A 25,393-nucleotide genomic window follows, 5' to 3' on the forward strand; every position below is an offset into this window, starting at 1 on the left:
ATAGCCCACAAAAGTACGATGGATAATTCTCTGGATAACAAAAGAAACAATTCAGAAAAAAATGTGTAATCAAGTGATTAAAAAATAGCCAATATTATGTGAAGTGTATTGCTGAAGTAATTCAATTTTTAGATGTCAATCAATTGTCTTTCAGGGGTGATTCAGGGTGTGAACAATTAGGAGTAGAGGCAAGCTGGCTCTTTTTACAGTTATTTTCTATGAATAAAGATCAAAAATTCCATGCTAGCTTATAAGACTAGGGACAAACAATGTAAAGTGGTACCTTGGTTCCCAAACAGCTTGGCTCCCGAACAAATCGGCTCCTGGATGTCGAAAAAATAAGTGTTCCGGTTTGCAAACGTTTTTTGGAAGCCAAACATCCATTTTGGCTGTCGGTATTGTTTCTGGGGCCAATCAGAAGCCGCGTCTTGGTTTGTGAACATTTTGGAAGTCAAATGGACTGAGTTCAGGAACCAAGGTATCACTGTATTGTAAATATAGCAATTGCTCTCTGATTACAGTCAACAACCATTTTTTTCTGTTCCCAACCCCCGAGTGCATTGGCATAGTGCACATAAGCACACCCTGGCCCCGTTCCACCCTTTTAGCAGCGTGTTTAGGGATGTTTTCAGTTCACTTCCGGGTTCGGCGCCATGCGCATGTGTGCAATCATGCGTCATTCGGAGGCATATTTAATTGGCCATTGCCTATATCTTGCAAGCATGAAGCCAACAGAAATATGTGTTGCAATTTACGAGCTTTGTTCACAAAGTGCTTAAAATATAACATCTGAAATTTTGTCAACATTGACTGGCTTACAGTCAAATTATGACAAACTAATTGCCCAATCATATGATGGAGATCTGTCATAAAAGGTTTATCAGCTGGTGTTCAAGCTCTAATCTGTAAAGAACTTATGTGAAAAACTTTGTTCCTGAATTGCTTTAATCACCAACTCTACTTGGTACATGCAATTATCAAAATGTACATGCAATTGAGGCTATACCTGAGATGAAGAAATGTTTTGACTTATTTGAACAGCAGTTATGTGTTGTTTTAAGAAGAAACCTGCTGAAGTTGCTTAGTAAAAACTTTTGACGTAGTATGGCTGTAAAAATGAGAGTTAAATAAAAAAGTTTGTGATTTTGTCTTTAAAAGACCTGTGGACTAGATAAACTGCCCCCTACTTTTTGTTGTTGTTGTCATTCCCACAACTTTCTAGAAAGGCTACAGGCCCGGATGGAGACAGACAGAAAATTATTTGAAGCGTACACACATAACCTAGATGGGTTTCTTTCTGCTGAGTGATTAATTACAGGTAAAACAACCCCACAGAACTTTTGATGCCCTCCTACCCATTCCATGGCAGTTCACCCACTGGCAAACAACTTTTGAAATGCTTTCCTATTGAGAGCAGTCAGTCAATCAATGTGGGGTGCTGGTCTCTGGAGCGGGGGTTTGGGATAGGGAAGAATCCAGAGTCCCACTGCAGATCTTTGCATCACTGCCAAAATAATTTAAAAATAGGCAATCCCCATAGGGTTCGAAACTAAAACAATCCACAGCACAAGAATTATTGCATGACAGGGATGGGAATTCAACTTCTGGAATGCTAAATGAATGCAGGAAGCAATCTGCCATTTGGCCCTCTGCCCTGGTGAACATAAAGATTGTCAGAAGTCTGTTTAGTTCAGCACTGACTGCAACAGTGATAAGTTCAACGCACCAAGAAAGCTGTTGTTCCTCATAAAACAGCTAGGAGCCCTTCCACCAACTTAACATACTGTATTTCCAACTCCCCAAACACTCTTCAGACTGCCCATAGATCTGAAAGAGCAGTTCACAATGGACCTGTGTGGTTGGCTCAGTGCAGTGGCAAAATACTTGTCTAAGGTGAAGTTTGGACTTGCAGCTTCTACTGGGGCACCCCACACTGCAACAGTGGGGGTCTATTCAGACCATCTGCCCTCAGCGACTGAATACTCTGGGAGATTTTCCAGTGGACAGATCCTGTCAATGCTCTAGTCTCACAATGGCAGGATGAAGTGGAATATCAACATAATCACTCCTGAGCACCCTCTCCAACACTTTAGAGCCCGTTCAGCACCCTGGCTTTCCAAAGAATACCTTGGAACATTATTCCTATTGAAATTAGCCAAGCAACTGCAGTGCTGAAGTTTCTCCACCTGTTGAGAAGCATTTTTGTTTCATCAAGCATTCTAGAGAATCCTCTTCATAGTTGGTCAATTTGTCCTGCATTTTATGATGTTTTAATGATTTCCACTGTACTTTTTAGTGCACGCTGCTGCAATGTTTTTTAGTATGATTTAGGAGATTTATAATTACCCTTTAATTACCCCTATTGGCTAGTGGACAGCTGGCTGGGCCAGGAAGGTAATTAATGTCTCCATGTGAAAGAGGGTTCCCTGCCTGCTTAAATGAGGCAGTGGTAAAACCACTCCTCAAGAAACCCTCTCTGGATTAAGAAAATCTAAGCAATTACTGGCCAAAGGCCAACCTCCCCTTCTTGAGCAAGATTATTGAGCTGTGTTCATGGACCAGATCCAGGAGCTCATGGAGGAAACTGAACTTCTATCAGGATTTGGGTGCGGTTTGGGCCCAGAAACTGCTTTGGACACTTTGTATGATGACCTCTGTTGGGAGAAAGAATGGGGAAGAGTGTGTGTGTGTGTGTGTGTGTGTGTGTGTGTGTTGTTCCTGTTTTTATTGTGCATTTATCTTTGTTTTTATATTTTGAACTGCCCTGAAAGCTACAGATGAAGGGTGGTATACAAATTTATAAATAAACTATAAATAAACTATATACATAATATATGTATATCCAGGGCTGCACAGATGCCTGTAGCTCTCAACCATTTCACTGACACAATTATTATTTGGAAAATCTACATAACCTTGACATCAAACTCATTTGCAGGTCTGACATCTTGTTGTGAACTCATCTGGCTGTTAGTATAGAGGCCAGGTCATGAAACTGAACTTAATTGTAGAATACTTCAATGATTAATCATTTTGTAGTTTTCAACCACACACACACACACACACACACACACACACACACAATCATCCCTATTTAGTACTGTTCAGCTTGTGCTCAGAATAGCAGCTTTGCTCTACTGTGAGTATAGTCTACTTTTTCCAAAAGAAACACATAGCTGAAGCTGGGGCATATTTTGGAGATGGTACAGTGAAGCTCCTTCTTACAGCAACATCCTGTGTATGTGGTGCTACCTTTAGCAAATATATTGAAAGACAGACTGCTTACTGTAGCTGATGTTCTTCAAATAGTCATCTTGGAGACACACATATTGGGTCTTGAGCCAAACAAATCTTGGAACCTCCTAGAGCTGAAGAGAAAAGAAGAGAGCATTCATCACTCCATTGGGAAGCCGCAGGAATTTCACCCCTACCCTTGCTCTTTAACTCTGGAAGGTTTTGAGATGCTGCTCTGCCCAGATACAGAACTCATACAGAACTCACAAGGGCCTGCAGAAAATGAGCTCATATAATTTGATGCTATTATACTGTTAAAAAGCTTAGCAGGCCTCATGCTTGGTCAACACCTCAATGGGAGACTTACAAGCTACTTCTCATAGCAAAAATGGGAAACCATGGTGCAATAAACAAATGGAACAATGCAGGTTGGGGTCTCAAGAACTTCCCTGGCCCATTCACCCAGCACTACAACTTTTCCAAGATGGACTATGTTAACATAGGGGAAAGCGCTTGGTACTGGCTTTGCTAAATGCCAGCTGTGACACAGCAGAACCTCTGAAAAGGAAGTGCCAAAGACCTGTGCCACATTCTAGATTCCTGAATTGTTGGGTGAAGCGGATCTTCTTCCTCTACCATCCACCCAGACAGAAGAGCCAAAATTCCCTGTCCAAATTTAACAAAGGATGTCATTTTCTCTTAGAGCACCACTTCATGGCTATTCAGTGTTGGGTGAAGGTAACACCTGGAATTATAATTCGCAGGTAGTATCGTAAGGGATAAATATTAGCTATAGCTTATATAGAAGAACTATAGCTCCAGCATTTGTTTAGGGAGATGCAGTACATCAAAGAAATATTAGACTTAATTGGCTGGTGATATCTTGTTTTACCCTTGACAAAATTCCTGGCAAGTGTTTAAAACAATTTGGTCTCATTTTTTTACCCCAGGGTTTGATGAGCAGCATGAAGACGGTTTGCTGCTGTTTACAAAGTCCAAGACTGTCTCTAGGGCATACTCACTGGACAAAATTCTCCTCTAAAAGAACACTTGTTCACACATGGGAGTTCTGAAAATCTGTTGTTTCTCAGTCTACAATTAGCCAACAGCCTATAAAGCTGGAAGCTTTAAAGGACATTCTTGATCAAAGAAATACCCAGCACTTCTGCATAACTTTGGAGAACAGGACAAATGCTGCACAGGATTCCCAAAAATCATCATCAACTTTAGAGGGCACAAGATATAACTCAATTTCATAACGTATCAAACAAAATCCATCCTTGATTAAACACTACAGAATAATTGTTTAAAAAAACAAAAGGATGAACAAATAGATGCTACCACTGTATTAAATCTCTAGTGGTGATCAATTTAAATACTAAATAAGAAGCAGATGGTTCATGCAAATGAGGGCTGGTGTGTGGTGTGTTTGTACTTCAGAATGGAGTTGTCAAACTGTTCATGATAGTGCCTCCTCTAGGTACATACATGTAAATTTATTCAGCTTTGACTCTTTAAAATACATTCTATTGTGAAAAGGAATGAGCCCGATTCAGATATCTTTTAAAATAACTAAAACCACAAGAGTACAATTACAAATGAAGATGCTCATCCAATTTATTTGTACAGTTAACTCACATCTTGTGCACATTTAACCTGTGCAATTGCAGCTTTACACACTTGGCAGCCGGTGGACTGGCACTGCACAAATTAAACACACACACGGAGGAAAGCCTAAAAGCTCTTTTCACTGTGAGGAAACCTGGCACAGAAATACTGTATTTTTCCATATATAAGACACTCCCATGTATAAGATGACCCCTGTTTTGTTTTGTTTTGTTTTGTTTTTAATTAAGAAAACAAATCTCTAAATAAGAAGTGAAAGTCCAGACAATCAACGGTGGCGAAAAGTTGTTGAGCTTTTTTTGGGTGATCGCTTTCAATGGTGCCAAAGCAAAGGCAGCAGCTGGGGCACCACACTTCCCAGAATCTGATAAGGAAGCAGACAGCTTAAAAGTTCTCTGGCTTGTGTGGGGGTCAAGACCCACCCTGTGCACCAGCTTTGGAAAGGTAGGGGTGCTTGCATGGGAGCAGGGCTGTTTTGACTATACACCATTTCAGCTTTATATGTCATCCCTTGAACATAACCCTCACGCAAGTTGCGAGTCAACTGTACTCAGGTTTCCTACTCTAAATCTCGTTTGGAGCAGGCCTGGCAGGCAATACCAAAGTGTTCGATCCAACACACTTAATAATCAGTGCCGTGGGCTTCCACAAGCACCTATCGCTTCAGCTCCACATAAATGATATCTTGCATAAACTACATTAACTGCATTTCAAATGCCTAAGAAGTCTGCTAGGTGTTGTCAACCTAATTTTTTCAGGCATGGTCAGGCCTCCCTGTCTGCCCACCCACACCCATCTACCCAAAAAACCCAGGAAGATCTATCAAGTCCCTAGAGGGCTAGACAACATGGCTGGTGGGCTTCCGTGAGAATGGTGGGTGATAAGTTGTGTAAGCCTGCCTAATCTGAACAAGATGTTAACTCAAAACCATTCCCAAAACAGCCTCTCTTTAATCAATGTGGTGACAGGAGATTTTAATCTTCGAGAATTCTAGGTAAGATAAGCTGCTCTAGGAAACACAATGACACTGTAGAGTTCCTATTCCCCAAAACACACTTTGCTTGCAACTATTAACTATACTTTTTGACATGGACCACTTGATTGTGAATATAGCTGGATAGGGAGAGAAATCTCTAAAAGGTCATGAAGTTTATTTGTTCCTCTTTCCCGTTCATTTTCCCATTAACATCTAGGGTCTTAAAGGCCCTGTAATTTGCAGCTCCTTCTCAGAAGATCAAAGGTGGTTATAAATCATACTTTCATTATAAAATGTATGTTTTTAAGAGTAAACTTCCTTTTCAGTGACATATAACCCCTGAAAGATATTTAGAAGTGAACTGTTCACTGGGGAGAGTGAGAGATAGAGAAGTGGGATAGAGAAGAGAAGTCCTTAAAAAGCATTTTAGGACCGAATTACTCATGTGAATAGCTGCGAGATTGCCATTCCTTATTATTCCATTGTTATTTCTTGAATACTGTTTTATATTTGTATCTACCGATCTTTAATGTTGATTACATTATATAAAACAATTAACAACTATTTATATTAAGGCAGTTGCATTACAATATACAAGCACATCCCCATTTGTTTGTGGTCAGCATGCGTGTGACCGCTGACATGCATGCCATTTTCGGTACCGAAAGGGGGTGGGGGTGGGGGTGGAAGGGACTGGCATGCATCTTGCTGATGTGCGCAGTGGCTGGGAATGGAACCCCCGCATAAGCGTGGATTCTCCCCTAATCAACTTCTAGATCTGATAAAATTGTATTCAGACTAAGCACTGATTCTTACAAGATTTTGTACAGACACCCAGCTACCTGAATCATTACCATGCTACTCAGTACATAAGAAACGTTTATTTACATCAAGTAGACCAGTACTGCTTACTGTGACAATGAAAAAGTCAAATATAGGTCTACCTGAAAAGTAGAAACTTTAAAATATGCATTTTCTCACATACAGGAGGAAGCATATTTTTGTCTTTAGATATCCTACTTCCGCTGACCTGCAAAATTCAAAACACTTGGTTTCAAGATTTCAAAATTCAGTACTGTCCCAAGGAAAGAGGGCCATTCCAAATAAGCACAAGTGGCGCATAAATTCAAAAATCAGGTACATATTCAGTACAAACTAGGAATATGCACATAATGATATAAAAACATGTATTAAAAAGGCACAGTTGGACAGTCTGGAAATGATGTGCTTTTATTGTTCATAATGATACAACTGACAGCAAAAGCTCTTCACATGAGACAGCTTTGAGTAAAATCCAATTAAAAATCCACCTTGGGGAATAGATGTAGCTACTAAACTGGGTCTGAATAATTCTTCTCGTTTAATTTTCTAATTTAATGTTGTTTGTGTATACGTTTTTTATTTTTGTTGCAACATATTCAATGTGAGTTGTTTTGCAAAAGGAACACAATTCAATTATTACTTCAGAATTTCACATATGAAACCTTAACAACCAATCAGGACTTAATTATAAGGTCAGACCTATCAGTCAACTAATGAAGACTTCCCAACCCCAGTGCTCTCCAGATGTTTTACACTACAGCACCCATCAGCCTGAACCAAGTTAAAGTTGTAGTACCAAACAGCTGGAGGGTACAAGATTTTTGTTGTTGGGGAAAGCTAAATTGATGCTTTCTGTCAAAGTATAGCTCCCCAATGCTGCCATAACATTGAAACTCTTTTTTCAGGCAAACTCACTAGAACAATATAAACAGAATCAGTTTTATCAAAGTTTTTCTCAATCTCCTACTAGCTATATTCACACCAAACAGTGCAAGTAGTCTGAAGTGCATGAAAATAATATTATGAATGGCTATTGGCCAAGATGGGGAAGATATGAATCCTCACATTTGATGTACTGCTTCAGCCAAGATTCTGGGAAGGTCAAAATGAACAAATATTCCCAGTGAGTAATCTTGTAAACCCTGCATAAAAACACATTCACAGTACGAAGCATTCATGGGAACAGTATACTAGATGTTCTGATCTTGAAAGCCTCTTTTTAAAAAATGAACCGGGTTTGGGGAGATTAACCCTAAATGTAAATAGAAACATTGGTAAAATGTCAAATCCCAGCCAATCTATGCCTCTTTCACTGTCCAGCTGAGACAGCTGCAGGCTCTGAAAATAAATGGGTACTTTTCCAGTGGGAAAACACACTGTCCCAGCATCCTGGAGGCTGGCAGGAAAAATCAGCTTAGCCAAAGACCGAATGATCTTATTCAACAACTATGATTCCCACGGAAATAGAACAAGGTCCCTGATAATGTCAAAATAACAACAAAAATGGAAACTGAAAATATGACAGTGGTCAAACGACACAATACATAAGGTTTCACTTACCACATTACAAAGAAATCTGCTCAGTGAATGTGTATAGCAAGATATTATACTTCATTGCTCATTTAGCAACAGCAGAGTAAACGAAAAGCAGTAGTGCAGGGCTGTCAGCCAACACTATCCCTTTTGAAGTTTGCTCAGCAATCAGACATCAGGATTTGTTATTATGAGTTTACCATTAGGAAGAAAACCATATACTAATTCTGGGAACTGTACACGTATAGTTCTTGACATGTACTATACCGAATTCCACAGGGAGGCAACTTAAATTATCCTACCATAATATGGGAAGAATGCAGCACTTTTAGATCCCACTAATTTAAAGATGAGTATCTTAAATAACAGAGGGTCGTGCTTAAACTTCCTAAGGCACTTAATGGGGCTTGGGAGTGTTTATGTTCTATCTCAACCAGCAGTCCCAGCCAGGGGACAAGATTGAAACCCAAAAAGGCAGAGTTATGTATCAGGTCACGTACCAGTTCCAGATCCAGGAATATTACATACCCAGCAGTGCATGAGTCCACACCCACTACTGCTGGTGTAAAATAATCTGTGATGTGGGCAGTAAATATATACGGAGGTATGCACAGATGCTGCATAAACCTCCTACTCCTATGTTTATATATAAGGATCATGGCAATAGATATAACATGTCACATCACAGGAACAGTGGTGTGATATCTGGGTACCCACTCCATCATGTATATAGAACAGTCAGTTTCACTAATGCATAAACCAGCCTATAGAAAAGTCAGTATCCAGGCAAGATGAAGCCTTTCCCCCATAGGAACTGAAATCCAACCCATTCAAGACTTCCAAGTATCTGTTTAAAGCAAGCTTGTATTCCAGTCATGTTTTTCCCTTTGAGAAGATGATGGCATCTGACTCCAAAGCACTAAAGCAGACAAAATCTAGCATGAAGATGCTGCAAGATTTGACATTTTTCATGTAGCAGCAAGTCAATATGACACTTGCAAGCATAGTGTAACTAAGTAAAGCTTTGAGCCCACTGATAATAGGCAATGGGTGGCAATTACATTCAAAGATTCAAAAGGAAGGAAATGAGAAGTACAGAGGCAGTGAATAGTACAGCCTTGATTTTGGTCCTTGAATTCCACAGTAGACTCCGCATAACCTTCATATAACCTCCAATGACTCATAAATGAAGCTTGAAAGTCTAGCCCTACCTTACCCAAACTCACTCAAAATCCCTTGTTTCCGCAAACAGACTAAAAAGAAAAAGAAAAGAAAGTGACATTTGTGTCTTCACTTACCCACAGCCTTCAATCTAAGAGCGTTCAAACATGTTGGTCTACCTTCTCAGCATTCTTGACAATAGATCAAGATTCAGAAAAGTCACAGTGGTCTCTCGTGTGCAATTACTGGCCCTCTTACAGTCTCACCTTATCCAACTTTCTGTTATAGTCCATGACTCTCAAGGCAAGTTATTTTCCCCAATAACTTTTCAACAGCAGTCACTTGGAACTCATTGAGGGAGACTGTTGTAAGCTCACAATCAGGTTACTATAGTCTTTTAGACAAGCATGCATGCCCACAAATGAATTATTATGGTTCTCAATATATAAATAAGCTGATGTGATAAGCAATTAATGCTCTTGGGCTAAATACAGGGACAATGGATAAAATCATCATGGGTACAGAAAGCCATAAAAAATGTTGCTCAAAATTATCATCCAACCAAATGTATAGTTCATTCATTTTAATATTATGTATTCCATAAGTTTTTACTGTGCATTTAGGACTTTGTGGTCCTTGTTACTCTTCCTGGCTTAAATAAAATTGATAAAACTCTCTGCAGCACTAGAAACATAACAATGCAAAACATCCAACTAAGGGTGGAAGAGCATTTTGTTTGATTCACATTTTTGAGTGAAGTGACCTAATTTGCAGCTCCTGGACTATTACATCCATCTGAATATAATCAGCCTTTGAATTTCCAAGAATTTAGTAATACAGTTCTTGGCTCATAAAACATACCAAATTGTTTTAAAATTTGCATATTTGAGAGTAACATACATTGATACATGCATTCATGGGAACAAAATTCTTATTTTATTGTGATAAAACTTGATGGGTTTTTTTAAAAAGGGATATTAAAGTGAAAACAGGACAGAGAAAACTTATGAATGAGTACATGAGAAAGTGGCACAGTCCAGAAACAGACTGATTTGTCTATCTATGGATACAGGGGGTTAAGACAATGGGCTGGTTCAGTCAACCATATATTGGAGCAATAAGTGAGATGTGAATAACCTTTCCCCCAAGCATACAACCATTATGTCCCTCTCTTCATGAAAGCCTCAACCAAAGCTGGTAGCCACTAATTAACCATTGTTTCAAATGTATTCCAAACTGGGGGGGGGGGGGGAGAGATTACTGACTTTGGAACATGCCAGGATATTAAAGCAACTTCAGGCTATGTTTCACTATCCTGGCTTGTTTCTAAGCTGTTACCATACTCCCTTGTTTCGCTCATGTTTGCTCACAATTGAGTTTTATGTGCAAGCATGTAATTCAACTTATCAAGCAGAGCTATGATTGCCCAAACACAACTTAATGCTTGACAACATTCAAACTCCTATTGTAGCGACACAGACCACAAGGAAAGAAATGTAGGGGAATGAACCCTTTAAAACCTTTTCCAAACTAACATTTGTAAAGGCTTAGCAAAAAAAGAAAAAATAGGGACACCTCATGTTTCCTAAAGTAGTTGAACCCTATGAATTTATCAGCAAGGGTTTACTCAAGCCTTCCACTAGAGAGTAATCTGGAACTCAAGAATGCTTTGCAACACTCACTTTTAGTGACCTTGCCAAGTCACTTCTGGACTCAAGAGTTCCCACTTGTGAAGCAGAAACAATGACGCCTACTCATTTCCCTAGTAAAGTTGCAAGGATTTTTATACTTGCAAAATCTTCGAAGGTGAAAAGAAATGTCGCTGATTTTTCTTCTTTTAGCACAGATATTCAGGTATGAGGGGGTGAGAAGAGACACTATAGCACTTCACGGGTGGACCAAGTTAAGACTTCTTATTTAACTGCAATAGTTTTGAGAAATCTTTTTGTAAAAATGTACATACCACATATACTCGAATATAAGCTGACTTTTTCAGCATATTTTTTATGATGAAAAAGCCTGCCTTGGCTTATACTCGAGTGAGGCCTCTCGCAAAGGCAGGTACATAAGCCGTGGCTGGGAGAAGCGCTGCGCTGCGCCTCTCCCAACCGGACTCCTATGCCTCCTCTTGTGAGCGGCAGAGGTGCGGCGGAGGGATGAGCGGCTTCTCCTTCCTCCTCCACCGCCTTTTTCGCTGTCGGGGGCAGCGGAGGGGGAAGCAGCAGCCCTCCTCCTCCACCTCTGCCACTGTCAGCGGCGGAGGAGGAGCGAGCAGCCCGAAAGCAGCCCTTTCGAGCTGCTTGTTCTTCCTCTTCCGCTGCCGCCACCACCAGCTTTGTGGTGTGGTGAACCAGCTTATACTCGAGTCAATAAGTTTTCCCAGCTTTTTGTCCTAAAATTAGGTGCCTCGGCTTATATTTGGGTTGGCTTATACTCGAGTATATATGGTAATATGACGGTTATGAGAAATCATCTTACATCATTCTATGGAGAGCTCCCCCCCCCCACCATTAAAATTGGCTATTTTACTGTTTCAGAATGATGGGGTATATTGAGAGCCACAGTTTCCTCCAAGCCTTTAATTTATTAGGAAGTGATGGAACCAGGCCTGGAAAAGGAATAAACAAGCAGAGATATGACAAAACGAAGGTGGTGGAAGACATGACTTTAAAGGCACAGAATATAAATGAAATGCAAAGTGTATGTCTCTTGAGGGGAAGAGGAGGTGTACACATTCCTCCAACAAAAACTCACAGAAGAGAGAAAAATGATCAATTTTTCATATATCAGTATGTGCAGAGACTCCTCAGGGGAGAGGCTTGGAAAAAATGAAGTCAAAACCGGTAGATGTTATGAAGAAGTTGGAAAGAAGAGCTGTGATAAAAGAGCAAATGAAATGGAGATTACTAGATGTTCAGAGAAGTATTTGGTGGGGACAGGTCAGCTCACAGGCTATTTTAATAAGATGACAACTGACACCTGGGCCAGAGCAAAGGCTGCCATCCTAAATAGAGCTTTGGACGTTATCACATGCTGTTTACCAACCAACAGATACAAAACGGTGATGCGTAAGTGTTCGTGATCATAGTGGAATAATTCATTTTGTTTTGGGGTCAGACTCACTTCCAGCCTTCTTTTTCTACAGCAAACCACAAAGCATAAGGCAGATTGTTCTAGGTCAGCCATCTTCAACTCAGCATTTTCCAGATATTGGGACTACAACTCCCTTCATCCCTGTCCGCTGGTCATGCTGGTTGGGGCTGATGGGATCTGGAGTCTAACAACATATGGAGGGCAGCAGGTTGAGGGAGGCTACTTTAATTATTTAGATGAATCTGGTTGTTGCACACTCATTTTATGGACAGTGCATTATGGTTAACCAAAAAGATCTCTTTACCCTGGCCTCTGGCATATGAGATAGATAGATAGATAGATAGATAGATAGATAGATAGATAGATAGATAGATATTTAGGACCCACCATATTCTTTTAATTCCGTTTCTTTTACCTGTTATTAATATTGTATTTTTAAATTGCTGTAACCCATCCTGATATCCTGGAGCGAAAGGCAGTTAAGAAATTGAATCCACAATAATGATGACAATTATCATCACACTACTGGCTAGGGGAGAGAAAACAGGACAGTTTATGTGTGTGCCTATTTTGCTATGTGCAAACGTACAGCCAATTAAAGCTTCCCGATGCTTATACCTACAGTAAAACAAGTATGATAGCTATGCACACACATAAATTTCCTATATTGGCATATACCTGTTTAGGAAAATATAATGAAAGAAGTGATTATGTTGTGAATTGAAACTGAAAGATCAGTCAGACCCTTCTGCAACAGTGGCCATTAATTTCCAAGGTTAAAAACAAGCTTAGCAGTGGTGGTTCTTCGTTAGTGGAAATTGCTCCACAGGAGAGAATCCAACTCAATTTTGAGTGACCCCTTTTAAAGGGGGTCATGGGAAACACTTTGGTGTCCCCCCCTCCATACCAGGCATTTGATCTGTAGGATGCTGGAAGTCAAAATCGAAAAACTACTCCATTTTATAGTACTTTTGTGTTACTGATTTTAAGATTGAGTTTTAAATGCCAAGTTGGTATTACTGTATTTTATATTCCCTGTAAGCTGCTTTCAGAACATCTCTTGAAAAGCAGGATACATATTTAATAATAAGATGTCCAAAGGGGACTGACAACACTGCTGGGTTCAGTGTTTTCCCAAATGCACTACACACCAGGGGCATGAACACAGAGAGACAAACTCGGTTTTTTTCACTTACTGAATTAGCCACACACACACACACACACACACACTTCCACACACAGAGAGATGTGTCAAAGGTACTCAGTACATTAAATTATCCAGGATCCAGCAAGGTAGGGTAGATAGGGCAATAAAAAACAATCAAGTAGGTAGAAACTCAGAAGGCAGGCAAAGCAAGCAGGTGAAGTGGGAGTGTGTCTGACAGGCACAAAAGAACAATTGCTTCCCTAATCTCAGAGCAGCAGAAGCTCCTTGGATTTGACAAAGGCCATCAGCAAAGGATCCTCAACTAGCTTCATTGCCAAAGGAGAAGAGAACAGGTCCTCTTCCAGAAGACTAACTGGTAAAAATATATACAGCAGAGGGAAAGAATAGAAAAGGAGAAATGAAGTACTGTAAGACTCTGCATTAGGAGCATTGCTCTTTAACAATCTGGAATTTGCAGGTATCAGGATATACCGTATTTTTCGCACCATAGGACACACTTTTCCCTCTCCAAAAATGAAGGGGAAATGTGTGTGCGTCCTATGGTGCGAATGCAGGCTTTCACTGAAGCCTGGAGAGTGAGAGGGGTCGGTGCGCACCGACCCCTCATGCTCTCCAGGCTTCGCACACCTCTCCGCAAGCAGTGGGAGCGCTCCCGCTGCTTGCGGAGAGCTGCCAGCATGCCAAAGCCTGCGCGCGCTGAGAGCAGCGCGCCCAGGCTTCGCGGACCTCTCCGCAAGCAGCGGGAGCGCTCCCGCGGCTTGCAGAGAGCTGCCTGTTTGGGGGCTGGGGTCGGGGGAAGCTCGAGCTTCCCCCGCCCCAGCCCCGCGCCTGGGGGGGGGGAAATAATTTTTTCCCCTTTATTTCTCCCCAAAAAAACTGGGTGCGCCCTATGGTCCGGTGCGCCCTATGGTGCGAAAAATACGGTAGTCTGAAGGCACATGAGGTCAACACCTTGCTGAAGCTAAGGAGGTCGGTTCAGTGTTCAGCCCACATGTACCATTCCTTGAGTTCCATGATGGATTTATTTAAAGACATTTGTATGCCACCTTTTGTTTTTTACAACCCTTCCAGGGGAACTAATAACAAATAGCTTGAAAACCCAACAGAGCAACAAAGCTAGTAACTTCTATGAACCATATAATAATAAGAATATACTAATAATAATTTATTATTTATATCCCGCCCATCTGGCTGGATTTCCCCAGCCACTCTGGGAGGCTTCCAACCAAATATTAAAAACAATACAGCATCAAACATTAAAAACTTCCCTAAACAGGGCCGCCTTCAGTTGTCTTTTAAAAGTAAAATAGTTGCTTATTGCCTTGACATTTGCTGGGAGGGCGTTCCACAGGGCAGGCGTCACTACCGAGAAAGCCCTCTGCCTGTTCCCTGTAACCTCACTTCTCGCAGTGAGGGAACTGCAAGAAGGCCCTCAGCGCTGGACCTCAGTGTCCGGGCTGGATGATGGGGGTGGAGGTGCTCCTTCAGGTATACAGGAATACAGGTATACATGTTGATTAGAACAGTTTAAGCAACATATTGTCATGTTGGACAAACAGAAAAAGACTTCACCTGAAGCTGAAAAGGCATCAAATTCAGCGCCAGTCAGGCATCTGTGGGGGAAAGCTCTCTACATGCAGGGAGCCATGACTGAAGATGCCCTGTCTCCAGTCACCACCTACCCCAGAGCAACGCAAAGAAAAGGCACAACATTTGGACAGACTCATGTACGATTGAGGGCTTTAAATGGTAAGCACAAGCATAACTGTTTTAGAACTAGTGACATACAGTCCTTTCAGATGACCTCAACAAGTATCCTAGCAGTGGTACTTTGCATTTACAGTGGTACCTCGGGTTAAGAACTTAATTCATTCTGGAGGTCCATTCTTAACCTGAAACTGTTCTTAACCTGAGGTACCAGTTAAGCTAATGGGGCCTTCCGCTGCCGCTGCACCGCTGCCATGCAATTTCTGTTCTCATCCTGAAGCAAAGTTCTTAACCCAAGGTACTATTTCTGGGTTAGCGGAGTCCATAACCTGAAGCATCTGTAACCCGAGGTACCACTGTACTCAAGTTTCAGAGAAGCCTTCAGGGTCAGCCCCAGGAACAACCCATTTCAATAATCTGATCTGGAGGCTCCCAGAGCACCTATAACTATAGGTTACAGTTATAGAAGGAGTTGCAGCCAGTGAAACAACCTAAGCCAACGAAAGTCACTGCATGGCATAGTTGCCAACTGGTTCCATGGCATCCACAGACACTGAACCTGAAACACTTCCATCATGTGACAAATTAGCTTTAGTTTACTAGCCTTAAACAATCTATTCCTATTCTCAGACACTGATTCAGAACCCAATTTAGAATCCAGTGTAAAAGAGTAACAGATCCAAGGGCGTCACTGGCCTACTGATACCACCTCTCCAAATCCCTTCTTTTCAGCAATTTTATGGAGCTTTCCATAACATTATCATGGAGATGTGTGAAATTTAAAAAATGATTTCGGCATAACTTGTGGAAAATGTCTTAAGGTTGACCTTGGCGAAGGGGGGAAAAAGATACTCCTAAACCAAATGAGAATACATAACTGGTTAATTACCTTGAAAGAATGAGCTAATTTGCTTTTTCTCCATATTCCCAGAACGACAAAAAGCCAGAATAAAAGATATGTCCCTTGATAAAAATTGAAATATTACTCCATGTCCAACCATGGTTTGATTCTGCTATACATAATCAAATTCAGAAACAGCCTCAGGCCAAGAAATGCCTGTACCTCAGACTGAACTGAGTGCTCTGCTGATAAACATCAGCTTGGAAATAGTAAGCAATTGTTTCCTCTCAAGCAGTTCTGGTGGCTAAGGACCTAAAAGTGCTTGAATTTTAGAAGTTACCTTGCTGAATCTCTACAGATTTATTCATCCCATAACCCTCTCCATCAAGGCCTAATTTACACAAATAAGCAGACACACAAGAGCCACTTGCAATCCACACAGACAACCTATTCACTGACAGTTTTCACAGCATTACGGAAAACCAAAGGGAATGATTTCCAAAAGGGACAATAAACCTGGTGGATCTTCATAACCACAAACAACCTGGCATACAGGGAAGCCCCCCCCCCCCCGTAAGGATTTCAAAGTGCACCGTGTTAAAGTCTAAACAAACTCTCAAACCTATGCCTGTTTACCTTGAATTCAATAGGGCTTACTGCCAAGTATGGAGGGCTCCACAAATTCCATGGCAAACATTCCTTCCTTCTCTGGCGAGTATGATGAGGATTAGCACTTCTCCACATCTTGGAGAGGACAGAGATTCAGTCATTCACCCACAGCATGGACAACACTCCCCACCCCCTTCTTGAGTTTCAGGTCAGAGAAGGGTCATCAGAATCCTTCAGAATCGGGGTAGCCAGCATGGTGCCCTCCAGATAATTATGGACTACACCTCCCTTCATCCTTGACTATTGGCTATGCTGGCTGGGGCTGGTGGGTGTTGTAGCTGGGGACCGTCACTTTGGCCATCTTGTCTTGCGTTGTACTTTAGAGTCACTCACAATGCTTCTTAAGTATAAAGGTAAAGGGACCCCTGACCATTAGGTCCAGTCGTGGCCGACTCTGGGGTTGCGGCGCTCATCTCGCTTTATTGGCCGAGGGAGCCAGCGTACAGCTTCCAGGTTATGAGGCCAGCATGACTAACCTGCTTCTGGCGAACCAGAACAGCGCACAGAAATGCCGTTTACCTTACCTTACCTTACCTATTTATCTACTTGCATTTTGACTTGCGTTCGAACTGCTAGGTTGGCAGGAGCAGGGACCGAGTAATGAGAGCTCACCCCGTCGCGGGGATTCGAACCGCCGACCTTCTGATCGGCAAGTCCTAGGCTCTGTGGTTTAACCCACAGCGCCACCCTTTCCGAAGTATAGGGCAACAGAAATTGTGTGTGTGCATTACTCACAGGCAGGACAGTGCCACATTCACTCAGAAGAACTGCCACACTTTTAGCCCTGGCCCAGTCACACGACTCACACCAGAATTTATCTGAGAACTCAGTCACAGCAGATGCACTTTTTTAAAAAAAATAAATGTTATTTTATTGATTTGCAAAACAAATAGAAGTGAACATGAGATAAAGCTAAATATGACAGACTGGACCATTGCTTTGGCCAAGCAAGAGAGGTGAAAGGATGGAGCTGACCACTTTGTAAGTTTTATAGGTCAAAGGAGGAGTTGGGAAACCACAACGGAGCAAGACTGAATGTCCCTGAAATAGCCAATCAGGGGAAAGAGAAAGGCACCCAAAGAAATAAAGTAATAAATGTCAAGTATTTCAAAATAAATTGGTATTTAATCAGAGCAAATGTCTTAAGATTTTGTTTGTTCATGGGCATAACAAAAGTCTACCATATAGATGCAAAGTGCTCTGGTTCAGTATCCCTCCTCAGTACTTTCAGATGGTTGAACAGGAGAGGCGGGCACTTTCAGCACACACAACAGTGTGTGTGTACATATGTCTCCAATTCCCTTGGCAAGAAACTTGAGGCCTATAGTCTCTTATGATTTCTTCTGCACCAAAAGATCCAGCCACTCTCATTTTGAGGGTCAGAAAGTGAAACAGCGAGTGCTTTACACTCCAAATAACCCTCAGACAAATCATTTCCTTATTCTACCTGGCAGCCTCCTGCAGACCTATTGCCAGAGGGCTCACTGGAATCTTATTAGGAGCTTTTGCACATTGCATAAACAGACCTGCACACCCCTCTGCCCTAAAAGCCTTGCAACTTAACACGCAGAGCTGTTCCACCTAGACTAGGCCCCCTTCAAAGCCCATAAGAAGGATATACAAATATTCAGTCAGTCATAAAGGGGACCCTAAAAGGGGCTCCCTCATCAGGGAGCTGCAAAACATTTAACAGCTGGTTAGTACAGCCTGGTTCAGTATCAGAAAACGTATATTTCTGCTCATGTTAATGGACCTTGTACAATAAACATTTCACTGACAGGGCAAAAAACTTACCTAGCCAAGCCTTTAACTTGAATTCTGCATAGATTCAGCCTACCCTGGACATGCACTGGCCTTCACCACCAATTTCTCTGTCAACTGTATGGCCTCATATCTGCAGCTAACCATTGCAAATGTGAACTGTGAAAAGTAGAAGACACCATTCCCTGTATTTAGCATTATTTGTTAGCAACAAAATGCCTAACAGGCTTGAGAGTGCTTCCTTTGTGTGGATTTTCTAATCCATTTTAGAGTAGCCTAACTCATTTAAGAAGGATTACTCCTCCTTCCCAAATCCCTCGCCATTCACCATGCTACTGGGGCTGCTGGGAGTCCAGCAACATCTGGAAAGCCACATGGTTCCCCATCCCTCTTATGGGTACTGGGGAAATACACTTCCTCCTCTCCTCCCTGCTGGCTCAGCAACAATGCTTTAAAAAAATGGTTTTGGTCTCCACTAGACTTAAGCCGTATTCACTTGCAATTTAAATTGGATTTTAAAATAGCCAGACTAATAGATACAAGCAAAACCTATGTTGCAACTACCTTCCTTTCCCATATGGAATTGACCTGACCAGTGACCATTTACACTTTCCCCCCTTCCACAATATTGTGAATTAATAATAGTGGATTCTCAGCTTTTGCTATGAATCTCCGCGCTGAGCCTGTTTTACAAACCCAGCATTATCTAATTATAGCTCCCTCCGTTTAATTGCAATGTACCCCTGCCCTATTTCTCCTGCATCTCTGTGCGGAGGGGGCGGAGGAGGGGGGGGAAGGTTGCAATCATCCTTCGTTTGATGAGCCCTCATTTAAAATTCCACAGCTTTGCTGCACGGACTTAACCGTTAAACTGATTTATGTTGCATAAAAGATCAAACCGGATCACACCTTGTGGCCAAATAACCATTAAAAGGTTTCTGTAAAGATCATTAATTCACCTCCCTGGACAGTTAGTTTAGTAGTAAATATGACTGAGATGACTTTATCCAGTTAACCTTAATCAATCTGTTATCATGATTGGTCACCTTACCCTAAATAACATGAGTATGGGAAAGGGGGAGGGCACTACATTTAACGTGCAAGTTAATGAACAAGTGAACAGCATTATGACTTGGTCTGACCCCCACACCTACCAAAGTCAATGGAGAGATTAAGTGGAATGGGCCCTTAGGTCATGCACCCGGTTAATTACCCTGAAAACTTTCATACTATCACACTACAGTGAGCTCCCAAAACTCAGATGTGGGAAAGATTACAGCAGGGGCACATCACACCAACTGACACTACTCATCAAGCACACTGCTTGCTTCTGCAAGGGCAGGATAAATTGCTCCATTAAAAACACATCTAAGGACACAATCTTATACCCACTTTCAATGAGCCTCACTGAAATCCATGGGACTGACTTCCGAGTAGATATGCCAAATGTTGCACCGTCAGAGACTTGCTTTCTCAGTCTTGACGGCAACAACGCTATTTGGAACTGAACTATTTCAAATCTAACCAGTGGTCTGTATTTTCAACAAAATCTGCCTGAACACGCAGCATGATGGATGAGGGAAAAGCCTCAGTGGCAGCTTCAACCCCAGTGATATAGCACCAGTATCAGAAATCCAGTTTTGGTCCAAAAGATTTGAGAACTGGGTTTGGATGTGGAAGAACAGAGTTTGAAGCTCAGGTTAATGATTAATTTTGGTCTCATCTGCAGCATGGAGACACTCCTGTCCTCAGCCACAATGTATGCCTGCAATCAGACTGCTGTCATAATGAAACAGATGAGGACTGTAAAGCACTCTGCAGGCTAAAAATGCTGCACACATTATTACTATATCACCCCTATGTATCATCAGAATGGGCTGATAGTTAATTCCTGTGCGGCCCTACCCTACTTTAATAAAAAAAGTGGTAAATACAGCAATGGACACAACAATAATAATAATAATAATAATAATAATAATAATAATTATTATTATTATTATTATTATTATTATTAATTATTTATACCCCGCCCATCTGGCTCGGTTTCCCCAGCCACTCTGGGCGGCTTCCAAAAGAATATTAAAATACTGTGATACATCAAACATTAAAAGCTTCCCTAAACAGGGCTGCCTTCAGATGTCTTCTAAAAGTCTGGTAGTTGTTGTTCTCTTTGACATCTGGTGGGAGGGCGTTCCACAGGGAGGGTGCCACTACCGAGAAGGCCCTCTGCCTGGTTCCCTGTAACTATCCTCTTCCCTGATATATAAGTGTACGTGGGATGGGGGGGTGTTCAAGCAGCACCCATGGGTGCCAGTACACACCCCAGGACCTCCCTAGGGCGCCCATGAAAGGTCACTGTAAACATCTTCTCAAAAATCCACAATGCACAAGTGACTGTTTGCAATCACTTGGTCTGTCCTACATTTAGTACAATGCCTAACAGATATCCTTGTTTCACTGGTTGTCAAGTTTGCACATCTATCCTTCCTTCTGTTCTGAACACATGAGAGACACTAAGAGCTTCTCTCTGTGAGCAACCACAATGGCGGCTGATGTGGTGGCTTTCTCCTCCAGTGAAGGAGGGACAGTTCAGGTGGGGGGAATTTTGCCTTCACCATCTTGTGGTCCTGCCCCCTTTGCTGCCCTTTTAGATGTGACAACCATTTTGGGTTATAACATGCACTCACAGCAGCCATTTTGTGGCTGGCGCGCATGGCACTCTCAAAATTCCACATGTATCAACCCCAAAGGGTTGGCAAGCCCTACAGGGCATGTCAGAATACTATGGTTTGTTTTTTTTACACCTTAACTGCAGCAAAAAAAGAAAGAAAACTCCAGGTGATCTACATCAAAGGATTTAGTGAGAAGTTTCAACTCTCTCCAAGTTTAAGAATTGGCCAATTTTGCAGGCTACATTTTATGTTGCTGACTGATAAGGCCTTTCTGTATTGTGCTCTCCCGCTATCACTGAAGCAGTCCTCATGCACTGGCACCGTGTTAGAAATCTAAACAAGCAGATACATACTTTAAAATGCTCATTACACTCTTTACACCTCTTCTGCTTATTCAAAACTCCAGGAGCCAGTAAATTACAAGCAGTGTTTCAGTGGTGTAAATGAAATGAGACTCTGCCTCAAATGGTACCAAATCATTATTGCTTCCCTCCTGGATCAGTTTCGCTATCGCACCCAGTGGAACAAAGCCTCTTTGCTATCACACTCTTGCATTTGGTATTCAGGCAGTGAATCAGTAAATCACAACTCCCTGCCTGAAAGGATTCACTCTGTCTGGATGCAATTCACCGTTTTGTGCGCTCATTTTGTCCAGGGTGAGAGACACCTCATACTTCTTTTCTATGCTCAACCACAGGTTCCTCCAGCTTCCCCAAATTTTACAGGCAACCCTAAGAATAGGGAATGGAACTTCTCTTATTCTGCAAAAGTATACTCTCTTGAGTGTTCCGGAAAATGTAAGAATGGTCCTGCTGGTTCAAAGAACAAAGACCCATCAAGTGCAGCATCCTGTTCTCACAGTGGCCAACCAGATGCCTATGGGAAGCCCACAGGAACCCCCCACATTAAAGGGGGATTTCAAAGTACACACACACACACACACACACACACAGACGGCTCAATAAGCATATAGCCATTAGGATTTTAAAAGTATGTTACAAGGAGGGAGGAAAACAAGAGCAGGTTTTGTCACCATCAAGCAGATTGATTGATTGATTGATTGATTGATTGATTGATTGATTAAATATGCATACCACCCTATACCCACAGGTCTCAGGGTGGTTCATAGGATAAAACCACAATATAAATACACAAAATACATAAACAAAATAAAAACAAAGCAAGCCAGTAACAACCCCCCACCCACACATTTTTAAAGTGAATTGGTTAAAGAACGTTTTTGCCCGATGCCTAAAGGTGTACGTATAATGAAGGTATACCTCGTACACCTGGGGAGAGCATTCCACAAACGGGCAGCCACTGCAGAGAAGGCCCCTTCTCATATGCCACCTTCTGGACCTCTTATTGAGGCACACAAAGAAGAGCACCTGTAGTGTCCAGGTAGGTTCATATTGAAAGAGGCGGTCCTTGACGTACTGCAGTCCTGAGCTATTGATGGCTTTATAGCTCAAAACCAGCACTTCGAATTGGGCCCAAAAACTGATTGGTAGCCAGTGCAGTTGGACCAGGATCAACACAGATAACTTACCTTTAGTTTGCTCCTTTCTCTAGCACATGTTGGCCTTCCCTGTTTCAGAACTGGAACAAAATAATGATATCCCCGAACACAACAATTAAGCATTCATTTCTTTTATTGCTCGAAACTGAGGTGGTTTCACCCCAGCGCTTCACGGCAGGATGAGGCAGCTTGCTCCTCCCACCTGGCGCTACTCTGCTGAGGGGTGGGCAGCCGTGTGCCCCTCAACGGAGAAGTGGGATACCTGCCCACATGGGCAGCCAAGGGAGGTATGAGGGCCAGAGCAAGATGACAGTTTCACCCAGCAGTATATCATAAGTGAAACCACCACCGCTCCCAAGTCCCTCTGCTACCAGCGCTTGACTGCAGCGTTTTTCTCCTTTGGCGCACTGGGCACTGGTGGCAGAGGGGCTCAGGAGCAGCAGCGATTTCACTCATGATATACCTCTAGGTAAAGCTGCCATTGCCCAGGCCTACAGGGGAGGAATTGGATGCGGTAAAAGAATAAAACTTGGGGCTGCTCTATGAGGCTGTTAAACATACGTCTGGTCCTGTTGGCATTTGTTACTGTTTGCTAGAGCAGAGCTTAAGCTGATAAGGCCGTTAAAAATGAAAATGAAAATAAGCAGGTTTGCACATATGTTAAGAATTGCACTGATCGGGAATTATTTATTGAGCCAGGTCTGAAACGCATCAACGATGGAAAGCAAGTTCCTTGAAGTCGATTAATTTTAACAGCCTGCTGTGTTACTCGTCACACAAATAATTAAAATTTGTAAAATTTATAGGATATTAAATCCAAGCCCCATTGGACATGGACTGAGTCAAAAGCGGATTGCTGGTAGTTTTTATGTCAAGTCTCTGAACGCGTAATACAGTTTCCTTTGCGGCAAGTCTGATTCCTCAAGGACATGCTAATTAAACAAGCAACTATCTGAAATCAATCACTGCAAAGTCAAATTGATGTATTTTTTTCAAAGGCTACATTTTCTCCCTCTGTTGCAAAACATCAATTTACAAGAGAGAGAGTGTGCGTGTACACACACATATGCATGCATAAAAGCTCATGCCTCATACAGGGCCTACAAAGAAAAAAATTGACTCTGGTGATAGCAACTAATTAAAATAATTCTCATCTTTGATATAAAATAACATGCATCTTGTGTGGGCAAGAGTCAGATTCTGGCCTGAAAACTATCCTTCAAATTATAGTCTTGCTACAGAAATGCAACGTGTCAAAACTATTGTTGTTGTAATGTCCATTGCACACCGCATTTAGTCTATAAATACACCCCATCCCATGCTTTAAGTATAACTGGACTGTGTCATGTTTAAATGCTCACTTGATTAGGTGTAGTGCATTTTTCTTATTTAAAAAACGAGGATGGCTAGGCTAGAAACACTTTCTTATGATATCTACATGAATTGAGTTCCTATACAGAGTGGCAAATTCGGTTGTAAGACATCCCACATGTGTCTCTCAAAAACCCTGGAAAACCTGTATTTTCTATGCTCTGGTGTGGATTTAAAAATCAGCAGAAAAAGCCAAGACTTGAGCCGAAAGCATCCTTATCTGCATGCTAGTCCCTTTTGAGGTAAGGCATTCAAAGTTGCATAATATAGGACATGACTTTGTTCATTCCAGTCTTGGTTCCTCTCCTAAACTGGTTCCTCTCTCTCTGCTTGGAACACAGGAAAAGAGGAACATAGCACGTTGTGTTATGCTGAGTCAGACCACTGATCCATCTCAGTATTGTCAACAGCAGCCTTCCAAGGTTTCAGACATGAGATATTCCTACCCTCACCTGGAGAAGCCAGGGGGTGACTGTAAAGCAGATGCTCTGCCACTGAGCTACAGCCCTTCCCTTAGCCAGATTCCAGTCTTGCTTATGCCACTTTCATGCCTTGGGCATCCTGTATCCTTTCTGTGTGGTCCCTAGCCTAGCTGCTTCAGAGTCTGCCTGTCTGCCCTTTCAAAGTATAGCCTACACACCCAGGCTTAAAGACGTGTCTCAGATTCAGAAAGGTTCATCAAAGGTTGGTGGGTATCAGAGACAAGATCCTTCTAGCAGTGGCTCCAGACCTATGGAATTCTCTCCCCAGAGAGAGAGATATGGCCACATCTGTGAAACGCCTTCCCATCAGTTGTCAAGGAAATAAACAACTATCTGACTTTTAGAAGACATTTGAAGGCATCTACCTTGGACTGGGTATCGGTCCTGCACTATCAGTCTCTTTTAAAGTTCTAGGGTGGGAGAAAAGAAGAAAAAAGAAGCTAATGTTTATGTGGAAACACCCCCTCTGACCTGGAAGCCGCCAAACCATTCCCCAGCACACAAGGCTTTTCTCTGCAATTACTCAGTAATGATAGAAGAAAATTAATGTATCCTACATCCATTCTGGGGCAATTCATATTTTTAATGGTCCAAGGTCAAGCCCTGGCCTTGAAAACAATGTCAGGGCTCAGCTTCAATGATTTCTGGCAGAAACTAAGATCTGTCTTTTGCTCTCCCATCCCCAGCACAAACAAGGAAAGAGGAAATGATGGGTAAACAGATGACATACGGAAAGTGTGGAGCGGGGGCAGGAATAG

The 25,393-nt window shown here is 42.0% G+C and overlaps 1 protein-coding gene across 9 annotated transcripts in view; it reads right to left on the reverse strand.

Moving 5' to 3' along the window:
• The window catches only part of SEMA5B (semaphorin 5B), a 369,522-nt gene that overhangs the window by 284,673 nt on the left and 59,456 nt on the right, over nucleotides 1–25,393 (reverse strand). For 8 of the 9 annotated variants that reach the window (XM_083488884.1, XM_083488881.1, XM_083488882.1 and 5 more), the window contains exon 2: nucleotides 3,287–3,368. The exons of the other annotated variant lie outside the window; for it this stretch is intronic. The gene's annotated coding sequence lies outside the window, so the exon portion shown is untranslated. The remainder of the gene's footprint in view (nucleotides 1–3,286; nucleotides 3,369–25,393) is intronic. 9 annotated transcript variants of the gene reach the window in all.

Source organism: Podarcis liolepis (assembly GCF_965112155.1).
Source record: "Podarcis liolepis genome assembly, chromosome: 1".
Lineage (NCBI taxonomy): Eukaryota > Metazoa > Chordata > Lepidosauria > Squamata > Lacertidae > Podarcis > Podarcis liolepis.